Source organism: Tenrec ecaudatus, chromosome 7 (genome assembly GCF_050624435.1).
Source record: "Tenrec ecaudatus isolate mTenEca1 chromosome 7, mTenEca1.hap1, whole genome shotgun sequence".
Classification (NCBI taxonomy): Eukaryota; Metazoa; Chordata; class Mammalia; order Afrosoricida; family Tenrecidae; genus Tenrec; species Tenrec ecaudatus.
The window spans coordinates 121482498-121496236 of record NC_134536.1 but is presented as its reverse complement, the minus strand read 5'-3'; the positions used below and the strand labels follow the sequence as shown (position 1 = coordinate 121496236).

At 42.0% G+C, this 13739-nt stretch overlaps 1 pseudogene; it reads left to right on the top strand.

Annotated features, from left to right (window-relative positions):
- Positions 1-368: 368 nt before the first annotated feature.
- LOC142452913 (prohibitin-2 pseudogene) lies at positions 369-1273 on the top strand (annotated as a pseudogene).
- The last annotated feature ends 12466 nt before the right edge of the window (positions 1274-13739 follow it).

Below are 13739 nucleotides of genomic sequence, written 5' to 3'. Positions count from 1 at the left end.
TTTCTGTTGTCCATCCCCCAGGTAGGAGCTTACATGTAGATCCTTGTAATCAGTTGCCCCTTTCCACCCCACCCTCCCTCCACAACCAAGCTCCAATTGTATAGGGAAGAATGATTCAGAGATATATGAACTTTTTCTTTAGTCATGTGATAAATGAATGTTTGTAATATTTTAAAAAATCAACTTCGAGCTTGGGTCCGCCACGGGGCGGAGCGGGAGCTCTGGGCGGGGCTCGCACTTCTGGTGCCCTTTCGCCTGCTTGCACTGCGGGCCGGACCCTCTTGCGGAGGGTGCTGTGCTTGGACTGGGGCTGGGTAGTGGCGCGCCGGACCCCTTCCGACCCAGGCCCCGCCGGCGTCAGCGTGGACATGGCCCAGAACCTGAAGGACTTAGCGGGGCGGCTGCCCGACGGCCCCCGGGGCATGGGCACGGCGCTGAAGTTGCTGCTGGGCACCGGCGCCGTGGCCTAAGGCGTCCGCGAGTCTGTGTTCACCTTGGAAGGTGGGCAAAGAGCCATCTTCTTCAATCGCATCGGAGGCGTGCAGCAGGACACCATCCTGGCCGAGGGCCTTCACTTCAGAATCCCCTGGTTCCAGTACCCCATCATCTATGACATCCGGAGCAGACCCCGAAAAATCTCCTCTCCCACAGGCTCCAAAGATCTGCAGATGGTGAACATCTCCCTGCGGGTGCTGTCCCGACCCAACGCCCTGGAGCTCCCCAGCATGTACCAGCGCCTGGGGCTCGACTACGAGGAGCGGGTGCTGAAATCCATTGTCAACGAGGTGCTCAAGAGCGTAGTGGCCAAGTTCAATGCTTCCCAGCTGATCACCCAGCGGGCCCAGGTGTCCCTACTGATCCAACGGGAGCTGACCGAGAGGGCCAAGGACTTCAGCCTCATCCTGGACGATGTCCCCATCACAGAGCTGAGCTTCAGCCGAGAGTACACAGCTGCTGTTGAAGCCAAACAAGCGGCCCAGCAAGAGGTCCAGCCGGCCCAGTTCTTGGTGGAAAAGGCGAAGCAGGAGCAGGGGCAGAAGATTGTGCAGGCGGAGGGGGAGGCCGAGGCCGACAAGATGCTTGAGGAAGCGCTGAGCAAGAATCCTGGCGACATCAAACCGCGCAAGATCCGGGCAACCCAGAACATCTCCAAGACGATCCCACGTCACAGAATCGGATCTATCTCACCGCTGACAACCTCGTGCTCAACCTGCAGGACGAGGCCTTCACGCAGGGACAAGACAGCCTCATCAAGCCTAAGAAATGAGCCTGCTGAGCGAGAGCTTCACCCGAGACAGAGATGACGGACATGGAGCCACGTCTCCCTGGTCTTGGAGGTGCCAGATCAAGGGTCCCTGGACGCCCCTCACCTGCCCAGCATCATGATGGTCCTCTCTCTGCCCCTCCACCCCACCCCTCCCGGATTATTGAAGGACTGGCCCTTGTTTTCAGGGAAATGACTGTCCTCTCCCCCATTTCGTCCAAGGAACCGAGTGATTGATTTTTCAGTGATTTATTCCGTACCGGGTGAGTTCCCTCCCTCAAGACTGGGAGGAGAGGAGAGAACTGTCGTCCCAGGAATTCTCAATAAACTTTTATTATGCAAACAAAAAAAATCAACTTCAATTTTTACCTACATTTTAAAAGCCAGGCAACAGAAAGCTTCAGTAAGAAGAAGAGGTAGTGAACTTAATTTTCCCCCCTACTCCCAGATTTTGCTTAAAGCACCGAGAGAAATCTCCTAGTAAAGCATGGTTTTTATGACCAAATAATTATAGAAATGTACACAGTGACGTTGGTCAGAGAATGTCAAGCAGCTTTCAAGCTGTCTAAACAGCATTTCATATCCTCAAGGATTTCTATGTACTGGGTCCCAGTGCTGTCAATTTGTTAAATTCCTGATGCATCACTCTGTGAGGTCAAAGTGACAGTGTTTCACACTGTAATGTCAAATAGCCTAGAAAAGCCTGTAGCATTTGCATCCCAACACACTCCCAAACTGTTGATGATTCATTTACAGGCTGGAGGGAGCAAATGGGAAGTGCAATAATCACATTTAAGGTATTTTTCAGTCATATATTCAACATAACAAAGTTGACTTTCCACTCTCAGTAGTTTGGGGGATAACTTTTAGTCATGTTACAAATGTTTGAAGCCTTGATGAAGCTACGTTTTGTGTTTTTCCTTTTAGGAAGCATTTACGTCACAGTTATATTCTCTGGAAGCGGCAATGGACGGTGTCATTTAGAGCAAAGACGCCAAGAGGAAATTAAATGTGCTCTCTGTGGATTTTATGATGCCATTACCAGATTCCTCCAAAGCTCATCATAACCCAGAATGTTGTAAGCTTAAGTTTTCATCAAAATTGAGCTCATCACTGAAAAAGTTACATTAAAGAAAGTTTATGTTTTTGTTGATCTCTGTCGTCATATTGTCAACTCCAACTCATAGTGAGCACGTGCACAAAGCACTGGCCAATTCTGTACAATATGCACACCACCAGGATACAGGGGTGGCAGCTAGATCATCAGGTATGTTGAAATTAAGTCTTCCCTAAAAGGGCAAGAATTCTATCACTTAGCCACTAACAAAAAATTTAAAAGCTATTAATCAGGTTAAATGTATTATGGCTTTCTAAATCTATGTTATAAAGTCATGTATGGTACCTCACCTTTACTTGTTATACTGTCATTCATATGTATATATATATATATATATATATATATATATATATATATATATATATATATATATATATATATATATATATATCTCACAGCACTCAAGTGACTGCTGACTCATAGTATCCCCCTTATGGATCTCTGAAGTTATAATATTTTTTAGAGTAAAAATCCCAGTCATTCAACTGCATATCTGCTAGATCGATCACAGCCTGAAGGAAGCATAACCACTATACCGGCAGGGCTTTGTCTGTATCACATAAAATGTACAGGTAGTCACTTAGCTTAGTTAGAAGAACGACATTTTGTTAACATCTTAGCTTGAAGAATTCCATTTTGTTAAAATTACCATCTTGTGTGACCTCAACTTTGCTATCTCTAGCATCACTTGGTAGCCTGCCAGACTTGATTTATCCACAAATATTCTTGCCAGGTAAGCCTCTCCCAACCTCCTGACAGACCATGACCTACCCCAGCTGAGGTCCCTTAGCGCCTCCAGATAACCTGTCCACCAGATAAGAATGGGATGTAGTAAATATCGATAGAGCCTGATTCATCTGAAGGTGTCCCCTCCTGACCCCCACCCAATGTCCTGCCTGCCCCATAAGCATTGACTGTAATTACTGAATATTCCCTCCCAATCTAGCTCCTTTGTTTAAATATTGTAGAAAGCTTGTCTACCACCCTTGATGAGGGTTGAGTTTTTTCTGTCTCTAGCCTCCTCTCTCAGCCCAGCTACCTGTAATAAAAGGCTTGTTCTTTAATTTTAATGAAGTGGTGTGGTTTGATCTCTCTCTGAAATTACCTTTAGGTGAGAAGAAACAAATGGGCACTGTAATATATAATGGGCACTATATATGTATTCAAGTCTGTTTAGATCAGAGGAAATTCCTTGTTGGGAAATTGACACGGTTCAAGAAATCAAGGGAAAAGTTAGCAACTAAATAAATCAACACTCAGTTCTGGCCAAGATGTGACACGGGATTTAACCTCTACCTGAAAACAAACAATAAATAATCATCATCAGGAAACACAGTAGACATTATGGGAAATAATAATTTTCAAGCACGCAGGATAATGATTTGAGAAATGGACAAGAAATTAACTATGCCCTCTAACAGTCCTGGGTGATGCCTACCCTTTGTTGGCAGCTACTAACCAAAAGATTGGTAGTTTGAACCCATCCAGTGACTCCTTGAAGCAAAGGTCTCATATTCTACTACTGTAACCATTAATGTACAGTTCCATACATGAAGTTATTAGTTGGAAGCTACTCCACAGAAATAGATTTAGATTTTTGTTTTGTTTTTAATATCATGTTACCTCACCTAAATCTCTTCAGAGGATTTTCTAACTGTATGTCAGTAACTGAGGTGGAGCCAGAGAACCCCAGCAATTGGTTAACTAAGAGTCTAGGAAGACTAAGTCACTACAAGTTGCAATACATGGGACTGGACAGGATAGAGCTGCAGAGTACTCGAGACCTGAATAGGGTCACTCTTCTGTACTCCAAAAAATACTCACTGTCATTGAGAATATTCCTACCCATAAATGCCCTATAGAGCAAGGTAGAATGGCCCCAGGTGCAGAGTACGGATTTGAAAGCTTCCATTTGTGCCACAAAGGAGAGCCTTCTCTCCTCTAGTAAAAGAGCTGACATTGCTGAGAACCAGGTCCAGAGTCTCATTATGCGAGTGGCTGAATTACAATGGCAGCTGAATTGCAGATCTAGAGCAGTGTCTGATATCAAAATGAGGGCATTGATTGGGAAAAATTTGGGACCCTGAAACATGGGATGGGAACATATGGGCTGATGATCCAGAAGATGAGGATATTGAGCCCTTAGAAACAATTGACCCGCCCCAGTCAATAGCTCCACCCCTCCCAGCTGAAAGTATTAATTCACAATCCACATCTGAGCAGATTAGCCAAACTATTCAAGCTGATATGCCAGGTGGGGCTGCATCAATAGCATTGCCTGAGGGAGATGCCTTACAAGATGTTGCTGAGAGCACCCAGGAAACACCCTCACCACCCATTATTTCCACTAGACCTGTCACTAAAATTGTCTCAGAAAGCTCCCAAAGGTGTTGTTGAGATGGTTACCCAAGAAGAAGCACGCTATACTCATGCAGATCTGCTCGAGTTTTCAAATACGCACAAGCAGAATCCTGGGGAATATCCCTGGGAATGGTTACTAAGGGTGTGTGATACTGGTGTACGAAATGTAATATTAGACGGGTCTGAGTTTCTGGATATGGGACTCCTAAGCACAGACTCTTCTTTCACTGTCTCTGTGAGAGAGGCTAAGAGAGGATCTAGTTCTTTAGGTTCAATGAAGTATGGGCTGCCAGATGGCCTAGATTAGATCAACTTGACGTACCCTACCTGCCTTTCTGTTTGCTGCCCATGCCAGAATAGCCTAGATCTCTCTACAGAGGATTACCCGGCGGCCCTCAAAACTTGAAGGGCTGCCAGTGTCTCACAACTCTCTCACGGGAGTGAGTTGCTCTGAGCCATTTGTACTGCTTTATAATTTAACTGTTCATTTATTGTATTATATATCTATCTGTATATAATTTAACAGTTCATTTCTTATGTTCTATATCTATCTATAACTATCTATCTATTTCTCTATATATATAATTTTCAGCAATCTGGTTTTAACTCTCTAGAGAACGCTGTCTAACACATTTTGGTACCAGGAGTGGAGTACGAACCCATGCAGTCATATGTCCGTTGGATGCATTAATTGGGAAAAGTTGGGACCATGAAACATGGGATGGGAACATATGGACTGAAGATCCAGAAGAGGAGAATATTGAGCCCTTAGAAACAATTTACTCACCCCAGCAATTGGTTAACTAAGAGTCTAGGAAGACTAAGTCACTACAATTTGCAATACATGAGACTTGATAGGATAGAGCTGCAGAGTACTCGAGACCTGAGCAGGGCTACTCTTCTGCATAACTCCAAAAAATACTCACTGTCATTGAGGATATTCCTACCCATAGCTGCCCTATAGGGCAAGGTAGCATGGCCACAGGTGCTTCCCAGACTGTAACACCGTACTGGAGTAGAAAGCCTCATCTATCACTTGTAGAGAAGCTAGTAGTTTCAAACTGCTGACCTTATTGTTATCAGCCCAACTTTTAAGCACTATACCACCAGGAATACTCTTCTGTATATTGTTTGATATTTAAGATTATTAAATAATTAAAGAAACAAGGCTAAGAATAGCAATGATTTCTACCAGCCGGAAAGAAAATCGTCAGGCTCATGGGACGTTGAGTAGAATAATTAGATCAGTCTTTCCTCATGATTTTGTACTTGTTGTTGGGTGCAATTTTGTTCCAACTCATAGAAATCCTATTTATACAATACAACTAAATGCCACTTGGTCCTGGGTCAGCTTCACCATTCTTATGCTTGAGCCCGTTGTTGCAACCACTGTGCCAATCCATCTCATCAAGGCTTTTCCTCTTCTGTCGCTGCCATGTTATTTTACCAAAAATGATGTCTTTGTCAAGGGACTTATCACTCTCCTCATAACATAGCCAAAGTACCCCACCTAATATATCTTAAATACAAGTACTCGAAAGACCTAAGAAATTTCAATCAATTCGGTAGATCCCAATAGCAACACAAGGATAAACACATGGAAAGATTAAAATTGTACAATCCCAACAAGACAAAATTCACAATGTGGAGCACCTTAGGGTCGCGATGAATTGGAGTCAACTTTATGCTGCTGAGTTTTGAGTTTATAAGCTGTAAGCTATCAGGGTTCAAAATAAGCAGAAAATATGACCTATTATTAGGGCATACATCAGTTATTAAATCAAAACCAAATCAGTGATTACACAAATAATAGAGTAAGCAGGCAAGAATATTAAAGTAGTTATTATAATTTTAGTCATTTTGTTCAAATACACACAGAAGACATAGAAAATACTCAACTCATACTTCTAGGGATGAATTACTATACCTATAATGAAAAATACATTGATTTGGATTAATGTAAAATAGATTTACTGGATGAAAAGATCATTGAAATAAAGATATAGCAATTTTGCAAAGTTAAACATAGAAAAAAATATATTGAGGAAAGGAGTATCTGAGATCTTAGAACAATTTTAAACCGCTAAATGTGCATGTAAATGGAGTCCTTGAAGTGGGGAAGAGAAAATAGTTTTTGACATGTTCAAATTTAGCTTACGGACTGGGGTGTCCATTCCATATGCTCAGAAGTCCCAGCTACCGGCCAAGAAGAAGTGCTACACTGTATGTGCTCAGAGGTTCAGGCTTCCAGCCAGGAAGGGGAGGTACACCTGGGTGGGCGCTTCACCTGGATTGGCCCAGCTAGTCCAGGTAATTCAATTCAACCAATGGGATCAATCAGGGTCATCCACCACGCCTCCCGAGGAATAATTGAAAAAGACAGGAGTCTGGAGCCAACCACATGATTTTCCAACCAGCTTCTAGGGCGGTTGCACAGGGTGAGGAGCCCTGCGGGTGCCTGTGTAAACCTGAAACTTCTAACTCTCATAAAACACTTGGATCCCAACCCAGGCTTTGGCATGAATTTTTTCACATCCAGAGCCAAGGTCCGAGGTATATCACTTCCCCTCATAATCACAGTCACTATATCAAAAATAATTAGTTTATGTTCAACCTTATCAAGAAGTAGTATATTATCAAGAAGTGATCTCATTGAATGAAAACAGAACACGTATCACTGAAAACATCACCAAAAAAAACAACAACCAAGGTTTGGGGAAACTAAGGTAATTGCAATTGAAGTGTTTCAACAGGTGATGCAGCAGTAAACTTCAGTTTCCTTGGTACTTTGAACAGTCTTCACCTGAACCACAATTTAAATGTACCAATTCTTCTTTGGTCTTCTGTATTCAATATTCATATGCATATGAGGCAATTGGAAACACCATGGCTTGGGTAAGGGACACCTTAGTTCTCAAGGTATCACCCTTGCTTTTCAAGAGATCTTGTGGAGCAGATCCACCCAGTGCAACACATCTTTTGATCTCTTTTTAAAAAACTTTTTATTAGGGGCTCATACAACTCTTATCACAATCCATACATATACATACATCAATTGTATAAAGCACATCTGTACATTCCTTGCCCTAATCTTTTTCAAAGCATTTGCTCTCCACTTAAGCCCATTGCATCAGGTCCTCTTTTTTTCCCTCCTCCCTCCCCGCTCCCCTCTCTCTCATGAGCCCTTGATAATTTATAGATTATTATTTTGTCATATCTTGCCCTATCCAGAGTCTCCCTTCCCCCCCTTCTCTGTTGTCCGTCTCCCAGGGAGGAGGTCACATGTGGATCCTTGTAATCGGTTCCCCCTTTCCAACCCACTCACCCTCTACTCTCCCCTCACACCCCTGGTCCTGAAGGTATCATCCACCCTGGATTCCCTGTGCCTCCAGCTCCCATATGCATCAGTGTACAATCTCTGCTCTATCCAGACTTGCAAGGTAGAATTTGGATCATGGTAGTTGGGGGTAGGAAGCATCCCGAATCTGGGGGAAAGCTGTATACTCTTCTCCAACCTACAAATGTGAATTCCTCTCTCCACCCATATACCTGGCCTTGCATTCTTCTTTAATTCTGAGAATAATTTGCCCAGATCCACTCTTGACTGCTGCTCCAGGGAGCATTGATCATGGATCCGCAAGATGAAATGCTTGACAATTCAGCCTTTTCTCTGATGTTATCTACTGGCCCAGTTGTGCAGATTTTTATTTCCATTACAATGAGTTGTAATCTATACGGAAGGCCTCTATTGGATTTCCCTGATGGTAGATAGTTGTAATCCTATCACAGACTCCATTGTACATCACAATAGATCTTTGATAATGAATGCAACACCAGTCCTGTTAATTGTGTTGTTCAAGGCATACAAACCATAAACTTTTATGATTCAAAATGGCTGATATGAGTCCATTTCAGCTTACTAACACCTAGTATATAAAACAATCTCTCTGTGTTCTTCATTTTTAATGATTTTGAATTTTTCTAGATTCATACTTGGTAAATTCCAAATTCTTGTCTGTCATTTTGTTGTACTGGGTGGTTTGGGCATTGCTGTGATACAGGAGGCTATGTACTGGTATTTCAAATGTCAGCAGGCTCATCCAAAGTGAACAGATTTCAGCAGAGCTTCCTGACTCACTGAGAACAGACTCAGCTCTCTACCTCAGAGGAAGGAGCCACTGAGAAACGTATGCATTGTCAGACATTGAAGGTCTAATGAATGCAGGGAGAACATTTACATAGACAGGGCCAAAGGATGGGCCCTTTGGTTTGAAGGGTGCTTGCTAGTCTTGAGACTGACGAGGAGCTGATTTCTCATCGGAGTCAACCAAGATGAGTGAAGGTGGTTAAACCCTATGGGAGTGGACTCTTCATGATCTTCATTTGCTGATGGGCACAATTCAAAGTCAAGGGAAAGTGCTGCAAAAATCTGCCAATGATCAGATCCTGGAATGTGCAAAAAATAAATATTTGAAAATTCTAAGTTCTCAAAAATGAAATGGAACACATAAAGATCAATATCCTAGGCATTAGGAAGCTGAAATTGACTGATATTGAGCATTTTGAATCAGAAAAACATTTGATTAACTGTTCCAGGAATAACATCATCAAGAGAAATGGCATGAAAATCATTGTCAAAAGAACACTGCAGAATCAGTCCTGGAGTACATTGATGTCTGTGATAGGATTATATATACCTGCCTTCAAGTTTATCCAATCAATACAACCATTCTTCAAATAAATGAACCAATCACAAAAACTAGTGGTAACGACATTTAATAATTCTACCAATAACTTCAGATAGTAATTGATCAAACATGCCATTAAGATATATTTATAATTATTGGTGACTGGAATGCAAATGTTGGAAACAAAGAAGAAGGAAGAGTAGTTGGAAAATATGGCTTAGGGGATAGAAACAAGACTAGAAATCTCACGACAGAATTTTGCAAAACCAAAATCCTGTTAATCACAAATATCATTTTTCAACAACAAAAAGGCACTATGAAGATGCACTTCTTCAAATGAACTACACAGAAATAAAATGGACTAAATTTGTGGGAAGAGACCATGGATTAGCTCAAAATCAGCAGTTAAAACCAGGAAAGGGCCTGACTGGGGAACAGACAATCAATTGTTCATCTGTAGGTTCAGGATAAAGCTAAACAAAATTAAAATAAGTCCACAATAGCCAAAATACCATCTTGACTATATCCCACTTGAATTTTGAGAACATGTCCAGAGCAGATAGGCTGCATTAAACACCAGGGACAGAAAACCTGGGATGTGAGAGGATACCAGACCTGAAGAAAGCTACAGGTCATTTAAAAAGGCAGGGAAGAAAGAAATATCAAAGTGGATGTCAGAAGAGACTCTGAAACTTGCCCTTAATCACAGAGTAGCTAAAGCAAATGCAAGAAATAATGATGTCAAAGAGTTGAATAGAAAATCTCAAAGGGCATCTGGAGAAGACAAAGCCAACTATTATAAACCCTAAAATTAGTAAACCAAAAGGGAAGAACACATTCAGTATAAATTAAGTGAACTGGAGAAAAAAATCCAGCCTCCAGTTGCAATCTTGAAACATTCAGTGGGTAAACTATTAAACGATGCAGGAAGCACCCAAAAAAAGATGTAAAGAATACAGTCACTGTAGCAAAGATAACAACTCAACATTCCACCATTTCAGAAGGCAGCATATGAGAAGGAACCAGTGGTGCTGACGGAAGACGTTCAAGCTGCACTGGAAACATTAGCAAAACGCAAGCCTCCAGGAATTGATGAGATACCAATTGAAATGTTTAAAAAACATGATGAAGCACTGGAAGCATTCGCTCATTTATGCCAGGAAATTTGGAAGACAGCTACTTGGTCATCTAACTGGAAGAGACCCATATTTGTGCCCCTTCATAAGAAAGGTGATCCAACAGAATAATTGAGGTATAGAACAATATCACTGATATCACATGCAAGTAAAATCTTGTTGTTGGAAGATCATTCAACTACAGTTGCAGCAGTACATTGATAGGGAGGTGCCAGAGGTACAAGCTGGATTCAGAAGAGTACAGGGAAGAAAAGATACCATTGCTGATCTCACATGGATCTTGGCTGAAAGCAGAGAATACAAGAAAGATGTTTATTTGTATTTTATTGTCTATACCAAGGGATTTAACTGTTTGGATTATAATAAACTATATATAACCTTAAGAAGAATTAAAAGTCCAGAGCATTTCATTGTGTTCATGCTGAACATGTACATGAATCAATAGGCAATTGTTCAAATAAATCAAAGGAACACAATGTTTGAACATCAGGAAAGGTGTGCGACCGAGTTGTATCCTCTCACCGTACTTGGTCAATCTGTATGCTGAGAAAATCATCAGAAAAGCTGCAGTGTATGAAGAAGAATGTGGCCTCAAGATTGGAGGAAGGCATATTAACAACCTGTGATTTGCAGAGAACCCGCTTGCTTGCTGACAGCTAGGAGGACTTGAAGCACCTTCAGGTGAAGATCAAGGATTGTAGCTTCAATATGGATTACAACTCAATATAAAGAAGACCAAAGTCCTCAGAACAGGACCAATAGGTAACACTGTGTTAAATGGAGAAAAGCTTGAAGTTGTCTAGGATTTTGTGTTGCTTGGGTGCACAATCAGTGGTCAGAGAAGCGGCAGTCAAGTGATCAGAAGATGTACTGAACTGGTAAATCTGCTGCACATGATCGCTTGAGTGTTACAAAGCAGGAAGGTTAGCTTGTGGACTAAGGTGTGCCTGACCCAAACCATGGACTTTGCAATCACCTCAGAGGCATGTGGAATTTGGATATTGAATAAGGAAGTCAGATGAATCGGTTAATTTGAATCCTTGTTCTGGAGAAGACTATTGAAAGTACCATGGACTGCCAGAAGCACGGACAAATCTGCTTTGGAAGTTGCCCTAAGTGCCCCTTGGAGACAAGAATGACTAACGTAGATAGGCTGGGAGAAAGAAGGCGGCCCTCAAACTGATGGATTGGCAGCTTGGCTGCCGCAGCGGACTCACGCATAGCACGGGCCCGCAACTATGCCTATGGCCCAGGACCATGCACTGTTTCATTCTATTGTGCAGAAGGTTGCTTTGTGTTGGAACCAACGATATATAAGCCAACAACGGCTAACATATTTCAAGTTCTGCTCATTTGATTTTTGCAGCTGTGTCCTCTCAGCTTGAGTTGCGCTCGATCAGCAAATGAGACGCCGATGGCTCCACTCCCAACGTCTTTGCTCCGCTCCCGTCACTCTGCTCTTTCTACTTTGAGGCAGCAGCTCCTTCTGGGTCGCATTTCAAGTGCCTTCCCACCTGAGGAGTCTCTCCGCTGACATTATCTCCAACTATGTTCCGTTTTAATTCAGTAGACCTTCCGTATCTGGTAATCTTCCAAAGCTATGCATAGGTTTTCTGTGGCTGCTTCCTCCAAAGTGACAATTGATTCCTTCGTAGTTTGAAGACTACGCTGAAACCTGTTCATTGAGCGTGACCCCACTGGCATTTGAAATACCAATGACACAGCTTCCAGCATCACAGCAACACACAAGCCACCACAGCAAAACGAACTGGCTGACAGTGGTAGAAGTGATTATATATATATATATATATATATATATATATATATATATATATATATATATATATAAAATAAATCTTACATGCTAGTAAACAATAACTAACTGCAAGACTCTTATTAGAGCAACATAATATATCATCCAGGGATTAATCCATGAGCAGATTCACTATGAGTTCATGGAATAACTAATTGATTTCATGAATGAACCATCAGAGTTGTGCAGCAGCACTAAGGATGCATGATATAAATAAGCTAAAGATGGTCTCTGGTAACTGGCCTCAAGTTGCTAATTTCTTCACAGGAAACTGGATACTGCTAGGCCAAACTTCCATGGATGACAACCTCAAATGTTGTTCACACTCAATTGCTTTAAAATAGAACAAGTAAGCAGGTGTTTGGGTATCTAGAGCCTGCTGGTTGGTATAACTCACTAAACTGCACCCCAAAGCCATCGATAAGGCAAACCTTGGAGTAGGAATATTCTTAAGTTGCTGCTGATCTTAGGGCCCTCTGACCCCGAAACTCTCCACCTTGCTGTGAAGGGATGCTGCCTCGTTCGGTCATCTCACACTCTGTTTTGTCTTCTACTGTAGAAGGAGCTCCCTAGCCCTCTTCCCCTTGTTGTGGTTGTCCTTTGCCCTGCTGGTTTGGGGAAGGTGTTCTGCTACAAGTGACTGTCCCTCTCCCTCACGAGAAATCTGTCAAAGGATTTGCCCCAATAGAAAAGTTTTGTGCAGCAGTGCCAGGCCACTATTAAATCTTTTTGTATATCACATCCTTTAATTTGATAATCCCAATTCCTTTGAACTCACTATAGAAGTGAAGGTCTGGCATGGGAGTTGGAGGAGCGTAAAGAGAAGAACTATTGTAGAGGAGAAACTCTTGGAAAGTCCAGATTCCTTCTCTGTGTCTTCTACATCCATTGCAGTAATGGTACGAGGCCAGACTACAGAACCTGAATTAAGGTAAGATATAAATTTGAAATGAAATATTGCGGAGGTGAATGGGAATCAGCCAAGCACCTCTTTATCTGCCCATCATTACACCTGACTAGGCAACGTTTTCCAGAGAGTGCAAGGCACTACTTCAAAGTAGAAGGTATGTTTCTATTTTGGAAAATTAAAAAATGGAACCAGATAAAGAAGGAAATTCTGAGAAATGAAGTTCTTTGCCTAACCCAGTTGGCACAGCACAAAACACTACATCTAGTGTTTGCTCATATTCTTTTCCACATGATCTTGGTGGATGGGGGATGGTTTATTGATTCTGTAAGTTCATCAGTGCCAAGAGGATCATTTGCAAACACTATATAATCTCAATACCTCATTTTAGTAGGAATTTTGGATTTCCACTATTGCATGAAAATTAATAAATAAGCTTAATTAAATGAAAAA